General features: G+C 51.1%; 1 protein-coding gene across 4 annotated transcripts in view; it reads right to left on the bottom strand.

The window, feature by feature from the left end:
• Positions 1-21,162, bottom strand: part of CTIF (cap binding complex dependent translation initiation factor) — a 323,017-nt gene that overhangs the window by 267,300 nt on the left and 34,555 nt on the right. The window contains exon 1 of one of the 4 annotated variants that reach the window (XM_070361999.1): positions 18,265-18,287. The exons of the other annotated variants lie outside the window; for them this stretch is intronic. The gene's annotated coding sequence lies outside the window, so the exon portion shown is untranslated. Of the gene's footprint in view, positions 1-18,264; positions 18,288-21,162 lie in introns of those variants that run through there. 4 annotated transcript variants of the gene reach the window in all.

The raw sequence follows: 21,162 nt of genomic DNA, 5'->3' as shown, positions 1-21,162 counted from the left end.
GCTCCTCTGTTGTTTTTTATTTTTTTATTTTTTTTTTACCTCAATGGGACGTTCAGGAGCCCGCATGCCCACACAGCAGTGCTGTGCCATCATTACAAAAAACTTCCCGGCAGTGGAGTCTCCTGCTGGCAAAATACCAAAGGGAAATATGTTCTCAAGCTCTGATTTTAAATGCCCTGAGATGGCACATGCCATAGGCTTCTACCCAACTCCCCTGCTGCCCCGCAGGCTCTTTACTTCCAGGTACAGTCTAGAGACCAGGAAGGCTCCAGCCTTTCTAAGCAGCCTAAGATGGGAGAGGCGCCCGCCACACCTTCCTGCATTGCTAATCACATCACACATCTAACTTCCTTCACACCGAGGCCTCTGAAACCTTCTTAAACGTTAATGAGCAGAATTTCACAGATTAAACTGTATGGTTTCCATTTCGTCTCTTGGGACTTATGAAAGAAAGTGAAGTTGCTCAGTTGTGTCCGACTCGTTGTGACCCCATGGACTATAGCCTACCAGGCTCCTCCATCCATGGGATTTTCCAGCAAGAATACTGGAGCGGGTTGCCATTTCCAAGACAAGCCAAATATGAGGGATACCTCTGATTGCCAAGCAGGAAAAACCTAGAAACTTGGTAAAGACCCCAGAATCTCCCCCAATCCCCCCAGTAACCTCAGCTGGGGTTTCCCTGTCCCCCACGCTATTTGCCCGACACTTAAGACACTCAAGCTTGGTGATGCCCACTGGAGGTCTAAGGAATTCAGCTGCAGGGTCTAGGAGCCAAAGCATGGGCTGGGAAGGATGAGGAAGCAATGGAATAGAAGGTGCCAGAGGCCCCATCATGGGCCCGGCTGTAGGTATAGGTCTATTGCTTTGGCCATTGGGTCTCCTCATCAGAATCAGCCCAAGTTCTCAGGCTCAAGCAAAGAGAACCCAGCAAGGCCCTCCTTTAGCTCAGGGGGATGGATCTGCATGCCAGCACACAGGCTGCATCCTTGATCCATTCCTGCCCAGACAACTCCTATCCGCCCCTCAAGACCCTTCTCCCAGGCCTGATTTTCTGGTGAGCTATCTGTTGAACTCACACATCTGTTTCCTTTTAGATGTTGCAGGTCCCTTACATCTTTTTTTTCCTCCTATCCTGCGACCTCACGGAGATTTTCCAATCTCCCTCACAGAAAGTAGAGGCCAATGAGATGTAAAAGGAAGTTAATGGGTGGGAAACACTTTAAAGGGATTGACTGAGCCAGCATGTAACTTTTGTCCTTTCCACTTTTTCCTCCTTGTATGGAATGCAGGCATAATGTCTGGAGCTCCAGCAGCTCTCTTAGACTACGAGGCAACTTTGAGACTAGTAAGTAGCCACCAATTCAGCATGGCAAAGCAGAAATATGGAACCTAAGCCTCTGATAGCCACAGAATCCCCACACCAGTCCTGGATTCCTGCCTCTAGATTCCTTTTACGTTAAAGAAAAATAAATCTCTGCGTTGTTTAAACCGGTGTTATTCAGGTTTCCTGTTATAGTTGCTATGGTAAGCAGCTCTTTAAGATGGGCCTCAGTGACTCCTGACTCCTGTGTTGCAAACAAAATATGGTAAAATGATAAGATGTCACTTCTGTGATCAGGTTAGAAAAGACTGACTTCTATCTTGCTGACTCATCACTGCCTTTTTGGCACGCACACTCTGATGAAGCAAGCTGCCATGCTGGAGAGGCCCACATGGCCAGGAGCTGTGGGCAGCTTCTGGCCATCAGCCAGTGAAGAGCTGAGGCCTCAACCCAATAGCCCCAAGGAACTGAACCTCATCAACAACCACACCAGGGAGCCAGGAAGCAGACACTCCCACAGTCTATCACAGTCCTGGTCAACGCCTCTTCTACAGCCTTGGGAGAGGTCCTGGAAACAGAGTCCTGCCAGGCCAAACTGAGACTCTGAGCAGCACAAAGTGGGAGACAAGTGTGTTTTGTTTGGGGGATGTTTGTTACACAGCAGTAGAGAACTGACAGAGCTGCGGATTCTGATCCTAAACGAAACATGAGCAGGACCCTCCCCACCTTTGGCTTCCATCCTCTTGTCTGTAAAACAGGAGGGCGGGACTGGGTCATTTCAAAGGCGCCTGCCACTTTAAAATCCCAGAAGCCTGCAACTTACTCACAGTCACGCCAAAGGGACCCAGCTGTCTTGACCTCCTTCCCTGGGCAGTCAGGCTCAGGAGTCCGTCCACTGTTTAGTGCTACTTCTTTTGTTCACTGTGACATGATGCTTCGAGGCAGGGAAAAGAAGCAGGAGACCAGGGTTCTCCTCCCCGTGCCTGGCACACAGGGCCCTGCAGCTCTCACCGTAGGACTTTCCCCTCTTAGCCGATTGCAGGCCTTGGACCCCGCAAACCCTGGCAATGACTCCTGCTATTTGTCAAGACAGCTCCCTGAGCAGAACCTCCTGATGAGAAATGGAGGAGGCTGGGCTGACGCACAGTCAGGGCTAGTGGACCAGAGAGCAAACGGCTTAGCTGAGCCACTAGTTTTCCAGCTTGTTTCACTGCTTATGCCATCTGCTATGAGCTGAATTATATCCCCCCCAAAGTGAAAGTGGCTCCGTCATGTCCAACTCTTTGCAATTCCATGGACTATACTCTCCAGGCCAGAATACTGGAGTGGGTAGCCTTTCCCTTCTCCAGGGGATCTTCCCAACTCAGGGATAGAACCCAGGTCTCCTGCATTGCAGGCAGATTCTTTACCAGCTGAGCCACAAGGGAAGCCCAATAATACTGGAGTGGGTAGCCTATCCCTTCTCCAGGGGATCTTTCCCAACCCAGGAATCAAACCAGGGTCTCCTCCATTACAGGCGGATTCTTTACCAACTGAGCTATGAGGGAAGCCATATCCCCCGAAGTTCAGACTAACTCTCGCATACCTCAGAATGTCACCTTATTTGAAAACAGGGTCTCTGCAAATATAATTAGTTAAGAGGTTATGTGTGTGTGTGTGTGTGTGTGTGTGTGTTTTAGTCGCTCAGTCATATCTGACTCTTGCGACCCCATAGACTATAGCCCGCCAGGCTCCTCTGTCCATGGAATTCTCCAGGCAAGGATACTGGAATGGAGAGCCATTCCCTTCTCCAGGAGAACTTCCTGATCCAAGGATCAAACCCAGGTCTCTGTATCGCAGACAGATTCTTTACAGTCTGAGCCACCAGGGAAGCCCGTAACAGGCTATACTGGTCTTATACAAAGGGAAAATTTGCAGATACAGACACACATACAGGGAGAATGCCAAGTAGGGATAAAAGCAGAGATTGGGGTGATGCCATCTACCAGCCAAAATATGCCAAAGACTGCCACCAAACTGCCAGAAGCTAGAGGAGAGGCAGGACACAGAAACTCCCCCACAGCCCTCTGAAGGAATTCACACTGCTGACACCTTGACCTTGGACTTCCAGCCTTTAGAACTACGAAAGAATCAACTTCTATGGCACTTTGTGGAACTTTGATGAAGCGGTCCTAGCAGTTGTTCAGTCGCTCAGTCGTGTCCGACTCTTTGCAACCCCATAGACTGCAGCACGCCAGGCTTCCCTGTCCTCCACTGTCTCCCAGAGTTTGCCCAAGTAGATGTCCATTGAGTTGGTGATGTCATCCAACCACCTCATCCTTGGATGTCCTCAGTTTGTGCATGATACACCTCTGTGCACACGCTCACACCCACACACACATACACACTCACCCTGGCAATACATCGTGTGCATTACAAAACCATAACCCAAAACAGAAATTAAAAGATGAAGAAATACGTATGCATAAGAGTTTCAACACTTTCTCCAGGTGGCCCTGCCTGGAGTCCACTAGTTTCAGGCGATATAGCTGGTGCTATCCATCGATTTCCCTCTGGTCCTTGCCAACTGGGATCCAGAATTCTGACCTTGCTTCTCAGCTCTCTGTTTTCCTGATGAACTTGATGCCCCTGGTGAGGACTGAGCTCAGCAGGGTTTGGATGTGGGGTGGCTCTGCCTCTCTCGGACCTCCCACTCATGCTGGGGCCTGCCGAGCACCAGGCGAGGAGGCCCCTTGGGCGCACAGCCCCTCATTCCTTGGATCGTTCTCTTTCCCCATCCATCAAAAATAAACCCCAAGAGAAAGTGGATGGAGCCAACTTCAGGGCGGGGTGGGGGAACGCCTGTTTGTTGTGGGTGCAAGGATTTGACTCCTTGCCCTCTGCAGCAAGGTCACGGTGCGCAGGTGGTGTCTCCAGGTGAGGAGGGCAGGGACAGCCTGGCTGCATGGGTCCAGGGAGGGAAGGGAGCAGAATGGTAGCCAGGGAATGTGTGCGTTCATTCCAGAAACCCCGCCTGGCCTCCTGGTGTCCGCCTGCAGCTTCCATAAATGCCGGGCCGCTGTCAGCCCCACCCCAGCAGCTCGGCCAGCTGACAGACCCCGAGGACCCTAGCCTCACGCCCGCCCGACAGCTGTGGAACCCAGACTGCGTAATTCGTGCCCGCCCCCGAGGAAAAGAGGAATGCAAGTGAAGCCTCTGGGTTCAATGCAAGGATTTCCAAACACTGACAGCCAGCGTTCACCAAGCATTAACCCTTCTGAGCACGCCGCACCCCACCTCCGCCCCGCCCCGCGCCGTGTCAGAGCACAGCTAACCCACAAAAAAGGCCTGCCTGCTCAGGAGACAGGCCAGACTGCAACCACGATGCTCCACCCCCCTACCCAGAGCTGCCAAATTAACTCTCTCTTTCCCAGCCACACACTGCAGAGTCCCCCCAAGAGGTGGGATGGGGAGGGGGGCTCTGTTCCAGGGGCCCCGAGGTACCAGAGAGGTAAACAGCCACCTCTTTGGTCTGTGGCACCTGGTTGATGGAAGAGAGTCCCCTAAATCATTTGTATAGTAGATAATTTAATGAAGATACTCAGAAAAAACTACCTGAATGACAGTCTAGCATCCCTCGGGCTGGCCTCAGCCCCAGAGGCGAAAGGACATTCTCACCTTGGCTCATCACCTGTGTCTGTCCCCTGCCTGTTCAGGCCTCTTTCTATACCTTCAGAAGAAAACAATCTTTTTTTTTTTTTTTTTTTAACTTCCCAGGGTTGTCAAGAACATGAATACCAGGTCTAAAATACTAAAGAACTCTGAAGACATATTATTAACACCTGTGATGATGACAATAAAGATCATTTTGCTTTGACTGAGTCCTTTCACATGCACAACAAACTTGTCCTTTTCTGCCAAGTCTTCTCCGGGGAATCCCTGACTCTGGCTGAAGCCCGTTTCTTGAGAGCATCCCCTCCCATTGAAGGGCCTCTCCTATGCACGCCCGCCAAGTGTGCACTGACCTAAGGCAGCCCTCCTGCGGCCTCCTGAACGGGGAGGTGGCACGCTCCCACTGGACACACAGTGCCCCCGGGTCTTTCTGGCCACTGAAGATTCCCAGGGGGCCAGGACAGGAGAAAACTTCATCGGGCTCATTACAAAAATATGCTGGCTCATCTGGAGACAGGATGTGGGCCCTGTGCAGAGTGCAGTCGTCCAGCCTGGCCAGGCCCCACCTGTTTCCAGGCCTCCCCACACCCAGCTGCCCACCATTCCCTGCTCCCAAGGCAGCCAGCCTCTCCAGGGTAAGAAGAGGACCCCGGAGTTTTGCAAGGACTCCCTTTGTTCCTCCTCCCACCCCCCGCCTGGCCTGGGGGCCCCAGGAGCCAGAGGCAGCCTGTGAATGGCAGGCTGGGCTTCTGCTTGGCTGATCAGAGCGATTAGCAGCTGTCACTCCCCACTAATTGCTGTCGTCAGCAGGGCCAGGCCCTCCCGTCCGCTCCTCCGGGGCCCTCTGCCGGCACACAGCTGCCGACTGTTCATGGTGACAGGAGTTGCGTGTCATGGGAATCACAGTGTCTGGGCTGTAAGGTCAGCTCGTGCCAATTATGAATCCCATTCACCCAGCCGTCGAGGCCAGTGGCTTCTTCGCTGAATCTGAGCCATCTGGGTTACTTACTCCAGGGAGAGCTATTTGCAAACCATCCCGGGGATGTAAGGTGCCCTGCAGGTCGGGGGAGCTTCACACTAGCTTATTCACTGGTATCCAGGAGAATCGGGGCAAGGGGGAAAATCGCACTAAAGCCTACAAATACTGCCAGGGTGTTTCCAAAGAAAGAGCACAGCGCCAGGAATCCAAAAGGCTGGTGGGTCCCTTTCCTGCTCTGACATCAGCCTCCACATCTGCAAAGTGGGGTTAATAGCGCTGTCCACCCTCCCACAGTTGCCGTGAGGATTAATTGAGACAACCCACATTATAATAACTATGTGAGTTACTGTTGAGAGCCAAGCCTTTAAATGGACTCTCTGCAGTCCCCGCCCTCTGGTCTGTAAGATGGGTCCCACCTTAGAGATGAGAAAACTGAGGCCCAGAAAGGTCCAGACACGATGGCCACATGACAGGTAGGGGCATGTGGACATGGGGCTGTAGGGACTGTTGTCACGGTGCCAGGTTCTTCCTGATGCTGAAATGATCCCCTTTCATGTGTTCTGCTCAGAGATCCAGCCCAGGCTGTTCAGGGCCTGCAGGCAGCCACTGCCAGGAGTAGTGGGTACCACGGACGAGGGTGGTCCACCTACGCCTGCTGGACGTGGCTTGATGGGATACCTCTGCCTGGGAATGCTATGCTAAGTCACTTCAGTCGTGTCCGACTCTGTGTGACCCCATAGACGGCAGCCCACCAGGCTTCCCCATCCCTGGGATTCTCCAGGCAAGAACACTGGAGTGGGTTGCCATTTCCTTCTTCAATGCATGAAAGTGAAAAGAGAAAGTGAAGTCGCTCAGTCATGTCTGACTCTTAGCGACCCCATGGACTGCACCTACCAGGCTCCTCCGTCCATGGGATTTTCCAGGCAAGAGTACTGGAGTGGGGTGCCATTGCCTTCTCCATCTGCCTGGGAAGGGCAGGGGAATTAGCAGGATTATCGGACTGGCTCCTGAGCAGGTCTGGACTACAGAGCATGGGATGGGTGGCCAGTCCATGGACAGGGAGATGGGGCAGACAGGAGCCGAGAGGCTCCAAGAGCTGGGCCCGAGCCTCCTCCGTTTCTGAGGTCTGCCTCTTCTCATCCACGTGCACCTCATCGTGTGCCCCAGAACGCTGTCTGTCCAACTCCAGGTCCCACTTTGTGACCACTGTTTTGAGTTCCCTGGGAGAGGCCTGACATCCGCACTGTGGTTTAAATGACTAATAGAAACAGCTTTCAATGAGGGGGGAGGAGGGGATAAGAGGTGTCAGAGCCAATGGGGATTGGAAAGGATGGAATGCGTGTCTCTCATCTCTCAGTTAGGGTGCTGTCAGGGGTGTCGGTCATTCTTGTCCTGGTCTCTGGGAAAGCTGGTATGTGGAGGCACCCCTATCCCGACGACAGCATGGTCTCCTGGGGAGCAAGGGTAAAGGACTCGGATTCCAGACACCCAAATAGAGTGGCTCGCCATGGGCTGCCTATGTGACCTTGGGCAAGTCAGCTCTCTGGGCCAGTGGGGTTTGCCGGTCAATGTGCAGGCGGGAGAGGGCCAGGCCTGGCATGGATGGGCCGCCACCGCTGTTCCCAGCAGGCCCACACGGCAGGCCCCGCGGCCCTGGCTCGGTGCCCGTGCTCCGCCCCTTCTGGCGTCCATAGTGGCCTCGGGGCAGCAGCTGGGACTGGATTCCAGGCTAAATATGGAGCCCCGGCCCAGGCTTCTCCCCACCTGCAGGCCGAGGGCCCAACCTCTGCGGCTCCAGAGCGTCATGCCGCCTGCCCTCCCTCCAGCCCGCCCGAAATGCTGACTCACAAAGTCTGCACATGAACGAGGGCCAGACGGAGGTCAGAGCGCCAGAGCAACAATGAACCTCCAGAGCTATCAAAGCCGGCAGCGCAAGGCCCGGGCCTGCAAAGGAACACGGGAACCAGCCTGCTGGTTTCAGTAACAGAAAAGAATATAAACCTCTTCACCCTCAGAGGATATTCAGGCTGACTTCCCAGAGCCGAACAATGACAAAAGTTACAAAATAAAGACGCTGCCTCCGTGAGGTGTCTCTCCCCTCCCCTGGGCTGAAAATGTATGGTCACATCTTAAAAAGAAGGCTGGTAAGACTTTAGTCCTTCACCCCTCTCACCCTCCTTCTCTCTCTCTCTCACACACGCAAAGACAAACTCACTACTACCCAAATGTCTACTAGAAGGACAGGTCTAGCAAGTAGAGTGCTGAGTATTCAGAGTTTTCAACCTAAAATACCAGGAGGAGTCCTACCCCAGAATGACCCAGAGTGAGCCCCACCTCACAGCCCCTCTCCAGCACCAGAGATGGGGTGACGCCTGCCACACCACTATAGGGTGAGAGCTCCTTTGCAAAAAGAAGTGTTAGCGTCTCCCCACTCAATTGTCACTGTGATCTTATTTGGATGTAGAGTTTTTGTAGATGCAATCAAATGTGAGGCCATCCTGGCATAGGACGGGCCCTAAAGCCAATGGCTCTTGTCCTTGTAAAAAGAAAAACATGAGGACAAGAGTCAGACACAGAGACACACACAGGGAGAAGGCTGTGTGAAGACAGAGGCGGAGACTGCAGCTACAACCCAACGGACCCCAAGGACTGCCAGTCACCCACCAGAAGCTGGGAGAGGCCAGAAGGGATCCTCCCTCAGGGACTTTAGAGGAAGGTCGGCCTGGCTGGCACCCTGACTGCAGACTTCCAGCCTCCAGAGCTGCAGGAGAATAAACACCTGTTGTTCTCAGCCGCCCAGGTGATGGTGATGTTCCAGCAGGAAGGGGATACACACACACCGCGTACAGGACCCACTGCAAACTCCCAGCTGTGTGACCTGAACATGCCCCTTCTCTGGGCCTTGGTTTCTTTTCTGTAAAATGTAAAAAGCTGGGGCAGCAGTCCCTTCCAGCTCTGACCTCCAGGTTCCCTGATCCACTAAGTCTCAGGACGATGGAGGAAGTGATGGTGGGGAGGGCGGGGGATGGACGCAGGGGAGGATGGGGAAAAGCAGAGGGTGGTCTCCCACCGCCCACGCTGGGCTGACCATGCAGAAACAGTCAGAGGGGAGCGGCCTACCTTGATAAAGGATAGGTCAAGTTCATCTTTGCAAGCTTGCATCCTGCCCTGTACAAGATGGTGTTACAGAAGAGAGAGCAAAGATTCTAGAGGGAGTCATTACAGGACAGAGGTTTTCCTTGTCTCACATTTGCATCAGAGTAATAATGCAGGATCAGGAAGGGGAGAGACCAGAACGGGAGCAGCAGAGAGGGCCCTGCAGGAGGCTAGAATCGGGAAGACTCAGGAAGGAGGAGGAGGAACAAAGACAAGATGCAGTGAGGGTTGTGCAGGCAGCAGTAGGGCAGCTCAGTGAGTGTGTGTGCGTGTGTGTGTCAGTGTCAGAACGTGTGTCCTGGGTTATGGGCTTGAGGGACAGGAAGGGGAATCCCAGCAGAGGGTGCGGACAAGGACCAGGGGCTGGATTTGGGAGGTGCCTGAGGCCAAAGTGTCTTGGAAACAGTCAGCGCGCTGGGACTGGGATCAGAAGGCAGACCTGGTGTGGAGAACAGATGTGATGGTCCAGGGCACTGGGGCAACAGCCAGGGCCACCCCAGGGGCAGGAGGGCCCAGGAGGTGGGCAAGAAAAGAAGGGGCTGGGACAGGGCCCTGAGAAGCCCCCATCTCACCAGCCAGAGACAGGTCCCTGTGGGGAGGTCTGGGGGACAAGAACGGCAGGGGGCACAGAGGCAGAGGCGGGGGAGGGAGTTGGGGGTGCAGGGTGTCCTCAAGCGGAGACCAAGTGAAAAACAGCGCAAAGGCGGACTGGACACAGGGGGTCCCATAAAGTTCAGGCTCCTGTCACTGCTCCCCAGAGGCACTGAGGACCGCGGGGCCGCGCCTATTTCCAGGTCTCACCAAAGAAACACACACACGGTAACTGAGGAAGCAAAGAAGGAAGAGATGCAACGGCCCGGGACACTGGCTGAACCACAGCTTTCCACTGCTAAATGCGCACGCACTCTCATCAGCAACATCACAGACCCTGAAGACGCCCTTCAGCAAAACGTAGAAGGGGGATAGGTTATGTCGAAGCATTTCTCTTTTTGCACAGTCAGAGCACAACTAAGTCAGGTAGAAATTTGAGGAGACAAAAAACACGTGCACAGGACTTTCTAATGTTTTTGCTTCTATACAACCCAGAGGCTAAAGAAAAAATAAAGCAAAACTGTCTTAAATATGTCATAATCTTCTGTAAAAAAAAAAAAAAAATATATATATGGTTAGAACTGGACTCATAGATATTTAGAGCTGAGAATGACCTAGACTCGCATTTTCCCTGTGAGAAAAGTGAGGCCCATCAAGTCAGCAGGCCCCATGTCACAAATCACATCATTAATTAGTAACTAAGTCAGAACTAGAGCCCATGTCTGTTACTGCAACACAAACCAAACCAAGGCTAATGACCTAATTCAAACTCCATTCAAACACTGCAATGCCCCTGTCTGAAGTTTGGGAAGTTCAGTTACGGTGAAGAGAGTACAATCCAATAGTTTGTTGGAGTTTTCAATGTAATTTTCAAAACTAGCCTTCTCAGTTCAGTTGTCTGACACTCAGACTGGCCATACAAAGTGGTGGAGGCTGTGTGGACTGTGTCAGCGGTACAGCTGTGCCAGGCCACAGGTCAGGCACCTTCCTTCAAGCCCTTAGCACTTGAGAGTCAGCAGGGGTACCAACATCATAACACTCACAAATCAGAGTTCACCCAAGGGAGAAACATCTACAGGTTGTTATTGCTTTTACTTTTTCTTTTATTTTTTTTAATTTAGTTATTTTTAATTGAGGGATAATGGCTTTACAATATTGTGTTGATTTCTGCCATGCATCAACATGAATCAGCCATAAGTAGACACATGTCCCCTTCCTCTTGAACTGCCCTCCCACTTCCCACCCCGTGCTATTGTTTTTTCCAGCTCATTTATAAAGAGTCATGCAGTTGAAACAGCAAAGGACAGCATGAAGGAATGGGAGTGTGGAACAGAAAGAGAGCATCCCTGAGCAGGAGGACTTCTCAGTGGCTAGGTCATCTGCTCCGAGCCGATCCCCGCCCCCGGGAACTGGAAAAGAAGCTCAGCGTCCTTTAGCAAAGTCCCAGGGAGCCTCTCAAGGCTGGAGCAGACTGCATCTCTTTAGATGGAATATCAGGGATTCAATGAAAATCCCACAGGTCCCCGTCCACAGCTTTGTGTCCTAAGAGTATGATGACTCTTCACAGTGAGCCTTTGAGGATACGCCATCCACCAAGTCTGCATGGGAGCCCGTGCTGGCATCTTGCCCAGCAGGTCATCCCTGGGGGCATGGGTGGTGTGGGTGTTCAGGCTGGGTGCCCAGGCCCCACCCCAACCTCAAAGAAACCATGGGGCCCCCTGCTGGGCCCCCACCATGCCACACACTGGCACTCCACAAACACTCCCAAGGCTGGCGCTGGTTGGGAGCATTACATTACCCTGCGGGTCCCAGGTGGGGTTGAGAGCGTGTAGGCCAAATGTAAGCTTTCTTTAAAGGTAATATTTTATCTTCAGCATCCAAATGATTTTTGTTCTGCTCTCGATGCCTTTATTTCAACAAGACAGATTTTTTTCGTACAATATTCTAGTGCTGTTGACACTCCAAATAGATGTACCACTTTGATCCTGCAGCTCGGTCTGGCCCTGGTACGGGAAGGTGTTTTGGGCTTGAGAAATTTGGCAAATGGCAATACCTCATTCCGGCTGCTCCCTGAGCCCTGTCCCCTACACAGGCCCCAGCCCTCCAAGGGAAACTGCAGAGAATACAAGATTCACGGGGACCAAATGGGAGAGGCGGTCACTGTGCCCTGAACAGGGGCCTTCTGTCCTCACTAGCCCTGCTAATATGCTTTCAGAACCACTGATGATCTTCCAGGGTGATGGAAATGATCTTTATTTTGATCTTGGCAATGATTACACAAATATAAACATCTGTCAAGATCCCTCAAGCTATGCACTTAAGATTCATGCATTATCCTGTATATAAATTACATTTCAGTAGAGTACTGTTACTATTAAGAGAGAGGGAAAAAAACACTGATGGCTATAGGAAGTGTGATTTGCAAACCAAATGGTACACAGCCAGTTTCTCCACCTTGGAGACTATGAGAGATGGAGGAGCTGGGAAAAGAGCCGGGTATGTGGGATCTGGTTCCCTGACCAGAGATCAAACCCAGGAGCCCTGCATTGGGAGTGCAGAGTCTTAGCCCCTGGACGAACAGAGAAGTCCCCTATTTGTAGACTTTTTGATGATAGCCATTCTGAGTTTCCCTGGTGGCTCAGACGGTCAAGAATCCACCTGCAATGATGGGTAGACCGGGTTCGATACCTAGGTTGGGAAGATCCCCTGGAAGAGGGCATGGCAACCCACTCCAGTATTCTTGCCTGGAGAATCCCCACGGATAGAACAGCCTGGAGGGCTACAGTCCATGGGGTCACAAAGAGTTGACCAAGAGCAACTAAGCACAGCACAGCACATTCTGACAGCTGTGAGGTGAAAATCTCATTGTGGTTTTGACTTGCATTTCTCTGATGACTGGTGGTGCTGAGCATCTTTTCATGTGCCCGTAAGCCATCTGTGTGTCCTCCTTTGGAAAAATGTCTACTCAAGTCTTCTGCACATTTTTTGTTTGGATTGTTTGGTTCTTTGATATTTTATTGTATTTAGTCCTAATATTTTTGGATGTCACCCTTTGATATATGATTTGTAAAGATTTTCTCCCACTTGGTAAGTTGCTCTTTCACCTTCTTGATTGTTTCCTTTGCCATACAAAAGCTTTTTACTTTGATGTAGTCCCACTTGTTTTTTTTTTTTTTTTTTTGCTTATGCATACCTGCTGATGTAGGCATCAATAATGCTTCTTGACATAGCCAAGATTCTCTGTAGACTGTTATAGGGCCCTTACTGCTTGAGGAGGAAGCAAAACAATGACGTTATTCTATAACTCAAATACATACTGTTTAGAATGTCAAGATTGCACTTCTCATGAATTAGATGACTCAGGTTGTATGAAAATAATGGGTAAATTTTTGTTACTTATTTCTTCAGCATTTTATACCCATACTTCAAGGTCATTCATACTTTCACCTACTTATCCTTATTATATTGAGATGATAAGCTGGTGGGAGGGGGGTGGGGGGAATGGGTAGGTGCAAGGAGGTTAGCCTGCACTGAAAATCAGCAGGGTGGGGTCAGGTCTCCACCCTACTCCAGATGTGCCTGGACCAGTCAGCATCCCTTTCTGGGTGTTTCCTCATCTATAAACTGAAGAAATAGGCTAGTTCCATAAAAATAAATAAATTAATGCAGCTTCTCGGGTTCTGTCTTGCCTCCTGAATTACACACAGTGTAAGTCTGGGGAACAGGAATCTGCATTTTGATAAGCTCCTTGGGTGACAGTAATGTTCTTCGGGGTCTGGGACCAATATTTGGGAACTGTGGGCAAGGTGCTTATGAAGGTTCTGACCTCCAGCGGTAACACGGCCTCCTTTGTGGGAAGAACAGCAACACAGGGCCAAGAGAAAGGTGTAAATAAATAGGACTGACACAGAAAGGCTTCCCATCTTACGTCCTCTAAATCAAGAGCCTAAACCCAGACTTTAAATCTCAGAAGGGTGACCCTAGGGACAGAGGAGCCTGGTGGGAGGCCGTCCATGGGGTCGCACAGAGTCGGACACGACTGAAGCCACTTAGCAGCAGCAGCAGCAGCATACAATTGTGCAGTCTGTGTCTTGCTCAAAGACACTTATTCAAGAGAATAAGTGAGAGCTGGGAGTCAGCTCATATCCCATTTGTCAAACTATGTGCCTGGAAGCAAGGCTGCAGCCACCTGGGGGAGGGGAGGGTTGTTTTCATCAAAATCCTTCCACCAAGATAAGGGATATGCTGAGTCGCTTTAGTTATGTCTGGCTCTTTGCAACCCCATGGACTGTAGCCCGCCGGGTTCCTCTGTCCATGGGATTCTCCAGGCAATACCAGGGTGGGTTGCCATGCCCTCCTCCAGGAAGCTAAGGAATGTCTTTTCCTAATTCTGACAAAGGCACTGCATTAAGTCAGGAGTGTCTGCAGAAAGACCATCCTCAGAAAACATGCATGTTCTTTTGACATGTGTTTTCAGCCCTAATTCCTTAAAGATGTAAGTGACTTGATATTCGAGACCTATCTTGCCTTTTCCAACTCCAACAGTCCTCAACTTTGTCCCAGTGTTACTTGCCCTTCCCCAGACATTCCTTGCCTCTGCCTTGCATGCTTTGGTCAAGCTGCTGCCACCACCTACCAAACTTTTCACCAGTGAGCTACCCAGTCGTTCACACCTTCTGCAAGCCCTATAGGCAAATTGATATTCCCTCCTTGTGCCCAGCATGGGGGATGGGACAACAAATGAGACAGGCGTGTTCCAGACCCTCACAGACCTTAGGATCTTGTTTGAAGATGATTAAAACACTGATTACAATAAAGCGTTGAGTAAGGAGAGTGCGCAGCAGCAGGCATGCTGTCTGTTAATTACAAAACGAATGCATCATCCTCTAAAAATAGTCCCTCCCCTGTCCATCTACAAATCTAGAAACAATGCAACCTGAACTCAAAGCCCTCTTGGATTGCTAGCACTCTCGTCCCTATGATGTCTAAATACTTGATACTCTGAGATAATTAAGGTAACAGAGCATTTGTTAAAATTTTCTGCAGCATCTAATTCTGCAGAGTACCGGCTGGACATCAATTCTCTGCCCTGATCCACCTCTCTGTCCTTCCTCGGCTAAGAACCTATCTGAGCACGGCTGGCCCCACCAGCTATCTTGGGGAGACTCTCCCCAGGGCCGGGTGGGATGGGGGTCACACGATGGGTATGCCCCAAAGGTGGGCATTTCCTCTTCAGCACTTTCCTCTCTCCTCTCTTACCCTCCATCACAGGCATGGCTGAACAGGGGGTGAAGGGCAGGTCCGGAGGTGCTGACACGCATTCACCCAGCTCTAAATTGGCACAATCACCGTCAATGCAATTCAGCAGACAGTGACAGAACCTGCTCTTCTGAGAGAGGGTGGAGCAGAGTGACCGAGAGCATGGGGTCTGAAGCCACAAGACTGGGAGCTGAGTCCAGGCTGTCACTTAATTCTTCATGCTTCAATCTCCTTACCTATAGAATGGGATTGGTCCATGGGGTTGTAGTAAGGACTAAATCACCTAGAGTTAGCAAAACGCTTTGTATATAGCATCTACTCAGGGCTTCCCTGGTGGCTCAGAGGGTAAAGCATCTGCCTGCAATGCGGGAGACCTGAGTTCAATCCCTGGGTCGGGAGGATTCCCTGGAGAAGGAAACGGCAACCCACTCCAGTATTCTTGCCTGGAGAATCCCATGGACGAAGGAGCCTGGTAGGCTACAGTCCACGGGGTCGCAAAGAGTTGGACACGACTAAGCGACTCCATTTTCTTTCTTTCTAGCATCTACTCAAATGCTGATATTACCTCTACTGGTACTAATACTCCAAATGATGATATTATTACTTCCACTAGTACGAGTCCTCCTTACCCCCACCCCCACACCCATCACCACCACAGCTTCTGTTTGACCACCTGCTAGTTGAGAGGTCACAAGGTAAACAGGAGGAAATGGCACCCACTCCAGTACTCTTGCCTGGAAAAGCCCATGGACAGAGGAGCCTGGCAGGCTACAGTCGATGAAGTCACAAAGAGTTGGGCACGACTAAGCGACTAACACACACACACACACACACAAGGTAAACAGACCGTCCCTGTACCAAGAAGCACACACACAGCACACAGCCAGCAGGGGGACCTGGCCCAGTAAGCCTCTGAAACCCACTCAGGGAACAGAGGGGACCCTGACCCAGGAGGCATAGCAGGGAGGCCCTGCCTGCTGGATGCCCCCAGAGGACCACTCAGAGTCGACACCACACCCAAGCGCCTCCTTCATCCAACGCTATGAGGCCCTGAGGAGTCTTCTGCCAAAGTCTTTCAAGTCTCATCCCTTCCTCTTTGTTCCTACTGATGTCTTTACACCACCCATTGCACCGCCATTGCGTCCTCTGTGCCAGCTGCCTGGACAACCGTGGCCAGCTCCTGATGGCCCTTCCTGTCCTCACTGAGCCTCTAATCCAGGTCCCAGGACTCAACCCAAACAGCTCCAGGAGCTGCAGTTGGTCTTATCACAGCTCAAGGCTGCGCAGAGGGTGCAGGCCCCACCTCCTGTTTCCAGGGAAGCTTCACTCTGAGGCCTCTCTCCTCCTGGCCTCGAGATGCCAAGTCACACGGGACATCCCCACAAGCAGAACAGCCCCAGAATGGGACCCTCTCCATCCAAGTCTAACCTGCCCCGATCCAGCAGGGCCACTGCACTCATCTCAGACACAAGGCCCTGCTCTGGCCCACACTGACCTCCTGCTATCCAGCATTTATCTCCCAAGCACACCCTTTGCCACTTAATCATACCTCTCTCTCCCTGAATGAAGCCTTAACTCCTTCCCGCCTGCCATCTTTCCTTCCGGTGACAGGTAATAACACCTTGTTGGGAACCAAGTCCTCACTTAGAGCTCAATAAACACTTGCAGGATGGACACACCCTTGAGCTTCCTAGTCCCACACGAGCAATAAAAAGAAAGAAATGAGGTGAAGGGTCGCTGGCAGTCTGACCCTAGGGAGCAAACTGGACGGGAACCCCATTCTCCCAGGCACTTGCTTCGCTCCATTTTTTGCCAGCAGAGAAAGCCCTCCTGCCCCTCGCCGGCTGCTTTTTATTCCTGGTTGGCTTCCCTCGGAGGAAGTGCCAGTGGTGAGAGAAATGCCAAAAAGAAAGTCTGCAGGAATCCAGCGAGAGGAGGGGAGCCTGCAGGCCCAGCCCGGCTCGGGCAGCAGAAAGGAACAGAAATTAAGAAGAGAAGCTCCCGGAATGTGGAGAGGAGCAAGGCAGGGCCAAACTAAAGCCCCCAAACCTAAGGGGGTGGCAAGAATTATTTCTGCAAATACAAAGAGCAAAGTGTAATTTTGGACGCAGGGCTAGTTAGTTACATAATTCAGACTGCATTGTGGTAGATCTCAGGATTTTTCCAAAAGATCAATTTTTTTTAATAAAAGAAAATAGCTGCAGAATTTATGAAAATGGAGTACTGCTATCTCACCTGCTCTCACTGTGAAATGGGAAATTTATGATAATAAATGGGGAGGGGTGCGGCACGATGCTGAAGCAGGAATGTGTAATAGCGTGGCAAAGTCACAGCATTTATAGGAAATTGTGCAGAACAGGCAAACCTATAGAGAAACAAAGTTGATTAGAGGTTGCCTGGGACTGAGGGAGTTGGGGAGGATCGGGAGTGACTGCAAATGGGTACAGGAGGTGACGGAAGTGTTCTGGGCGACAAGACTCTAGAAAATGACGTCTCTAGACAGTAAGAGACGGCTGCACAACACCGTGAATATATTCAAAGTCACCAACTTTAAAAGGGTGAATCTGGGGAATTTTCTGGCAGTCCAGGGGGTAGGACTCTGTGCTTCCACGGCAGAGGCGCCCTGGGTTCAATCCCTGGTCAGGGAACTAAGATCCTGCCTGCTGCATGGTGCAGACAAAAATAAATAAACGGGTGAACTTTATGGTATATGAATTAAATCTCAAGAAAGCTTTTATTAAAAAAAAAAAAATAGAAGGGAAAGGACTGGAAATGAGGGCCATGAAGTAGCTGAGGCATGACAACTGGGTGTCCTAGCTGAAGATGAAGGAAGACCAGGAGGAAGTTCAGGTTGAGAGAAGTGAGACGGACGGAAGGATCCTCCATGGTCTGGATAAACATCTCTGAGGGTGAAAGACGAGGTCCCCAAAAGACTGAAGAGTCAGACATGACTCAGCAACTGAACATCACCACCAGCAAAAGACTGTTTCCTTCCGGGGTGGGGGGAGGCGCTTCGGACACCACCCGCCTCAAAGCCTGAGCCCCGGCCCGGCCCTCTGGTCCCCAGGCAGGGACAGATGGAACTGTTCCCATCACACGGGCCACTTTGGCAGCTCTCAAGGTTTTAAGAATAATCAGCAATTTCAACCTGTTAGGACTATTTAGCTCGGGGATGGAGGAAGGCAGAAACCAAAACCACACACAAGACAAGCCCTGAAATTCCCTAGCACCAAAGCTTACGAAGAATAGAGAATCAGAGTCTAAGCAGAAGTATGTAAAAGGTGCGTCTGAGCAGCCCCAATCCTACCTGTGGCCTGTTTCCTTTGTTTGCATCAAATCCTGTACTTAAAGGCCTCCACAGGACTGGGTTTATGTGGTCTTACTGGAGACAGTGTCAGCGATTAAACAGTTATGCCTCCGCTGGCATGTGAATCTGGAAACGAGCAGAGCCTCCGTTCGAGGTGGCTTTTCACCTCCTTGTTCTGGTGTTTGTGTTGGCTGAAGGACAGAACTGCATGGAGAGAGAACTCAGAAAGCGAGAGGGGTGCGGAGTGAGGCCCCAGGGGAGGATGCCAGAGTGACGCAGGGGAATGGGCAAAGATCTGCAGATGAACGGACAGGCTGGTCCCAGGAAGGGCCGTAAGGTACCAGCAGGCTTGACACCACCCCAGGTCCTGTAAGATGCTATACCTTTCTGGTTTCCCAGTAGAGATGGTCAGGCCCAAGGAGAAGGGGAAAACACCAAGCTGTGTGAAGCGTGTCTTTCCTGGGCTGGCGGGTGGCCTGGCAAAGCCCCAGAGGCCACTTGTTTGCCCTTCCAAAGGTCAGCACTGCCCTGGAGCAGCCTTGGAGTGAGTGACCGCATGCCCACAGCTCCCAGAATGCAGGCCCACTCCTTAGCACCCTCTGGTGCCAGGGCAGGCGGGCAACACCTGGGCACCCTGTGTGCTGGCCCTGCTCTCCGAGGTCAGGGAGGGACAGTCCACAGGCTGGAATTATTCACCAGTGAGTCCTGTCTGAGGCTCAGTTCCACCACACACACATCTGTCCAGCGCAGGCCCGCCTGGCACACGCCCTGGGCCCTCCATAAATGTTTGTTGTTGGTTCCTTGTGAAAAAGCAAGATTGGGACTGCAAAAGCACTCTCATTTGCTAAGGCCTTAATCCAGGCAAAAGCCCTGACTTCCACAGTTTACCTTGGAGAGAGGAGACTACATAAGTGGGTGCTTTATTTACCCCGGATTAACCAGGGCTTGGGGCTGGGGCCACAACCCAGCACAGACCCGTGCTCAGGGCAGCGTTTCTAGAAACACATGCCAGGCAGGGAGCATTTCTAACAGTCCTGACATTCCAGAGGAGGAGAGCCCGACCAAGAGGCTGGGCCTCCGTCAGCCATGCCTGCCCCGTTGTGGGTGAGGCGGGGCTCCTCCACAGGGCTCGGGGAGGGAAAGTAAACACAGAGCTGACTGCTTCTCGGCCCGGAGGATCTCACACCAGCATTCACACCTCTGCTCATGGAGCAGTGCTGTAACCCCGCTGCATCATCAACCCCCTCCAAGGCAAAAGAAAAGTGAAAATTAATCTAATTAGAGGCAACAGTGTTCACAGTAAGGAAAATTCTGGTATTCTGCCAAGCGTCTCTCTTCCCAGCCAGCTTTGTGGGCAAAGGGCATGGGGTTTGGAGCCCCGAGGGCCTAAACTGGAATTCTGGCTGTCCCTCAGCTCCGTCACCATGGGGACAACTCTCCAAGGGGCAAAAGAGTCACTGCCTTACAGAACTGCGATGAGGGTCCACGAGAAAAGATGTAAAAGGCATGACGCCGCTGATGGATCTGAACGAAAGCAGCCAGCTTGCCCCTTGTCCCTCATAGACTCAAACCCTGCCCGCCCACCTGCCCAGTGGCCTGCTTGGACATCTCAGGAGGAGGCACCAGGACCTACCTCCCTCACCCCTAGATTCTGCCCCTTGTAGCAGAGGCAGAACCCATTTCTGGGGGGGGGCCTCCAGGAAGGGAGGTCCCCAAAACCCTGCCACACCCAGCTGCCAACACCGTTCATAGCTGTTATTGTCTTATCTCATCCGGACTGGACCTGGTAGCACTACTTCTATCATCCCCGTTTAGAGATCCAGAGAAGCTGTAGGTCCTGGGCTAAGTCACACAGGAAGTTATGCCAAGAGGCGGATCTCAAGACAGTCCACTGCTCTAATGAGACAGCTAGTATTTACTGAGCATCCAGAGATTCCACTACGTTGCCTATAGGGATGGGCGTGTCCACACTTCACAGTGTGCTACCGCATGTCCAGCAATGCGGCAGCAGGAACATTATGCTCTTTCTAGGCCTAAGACTGGAGGCCTTCACTTCTGTGCTCTGAGGGAAAGCAGCCACCTTGAAACAAGGCCACGTCCACTGAGACCACCATGTTGGAGGGAAGCTCGAGCTAGTCCCAGGAGAGTTCTCTCTCCCTCACTCTCTCTAACGGTTCTGTTTCTCTGAAGAATCTGCCTACTCCAGGCTTCTCAAGACAGTGAGCCAAATATGATTTGCCTTTGACCACTTAATCTGCAGGGTCCTGCTCAGACTATCTGAAGGAAAAGACTGAAAATCACTAGAAACAGGGGATTGGGTGAATATACTAATATACAGTCACATGACAGAAACAACAAGGAAGATCCCTGTGCACCGATTCACAGGAAAGATCTACACAGTGTTTTCCGTAAGCTGAAAGGAAACAGGTACAGAATGGAATTCCAGGATGGTCCCTTTGATGGAAGAAAGTGGGGAAAAATCAGAATGTATTTTTTGGAGTGCATGGAAAAATGAAAGGAAAACAAAATATTATTGAAAGTGATACAGATTACGGTTATGCTTTTTTAATTTACTGATGTATACGATACATATTGATTAATTAAGTGTCTGGGATTTGCTTCAAATAATCCAGAGACAGATGAATGAACAGCAGAAAAGAATCAAGCATGGCCGCGTGGTGAGAACTGAGGAGGCTGGGTGGTAGGTACAGTAATTCATAATATTAATGCAATTCTGTCTACTTTTACATCTTTTGGAATTTTTAATAACAAAAATTTTCTTCAAAAATTGTTACCTCCAGCAAGGAAATAAGAAGGCAAGAAGGAAGGGACAAATAGATGAGGACAATGTGAAAACAGTATTTCCATACTTCACAGATTATCTTTTTTTTCTTTCAA

This window comes from Bos mutus, chromosome 24 (genome assembly GCF_027580195.1).
Source record: "Bos mutus isolate GX-2022 chromosome 24, NWIPB_WYAK_1.1, whole genome shotgun sequence".
Lineage (NCBI taxonomy): Eukaryota > Metazoa > Chordata > Mammalia > Artiodactyla > Bovidae > Bos > Bos mutus.
Note: the sequence above shows the minus strand (reverse complement) of the source record. Positions and strands in the feature narration are given on the sequence as shown.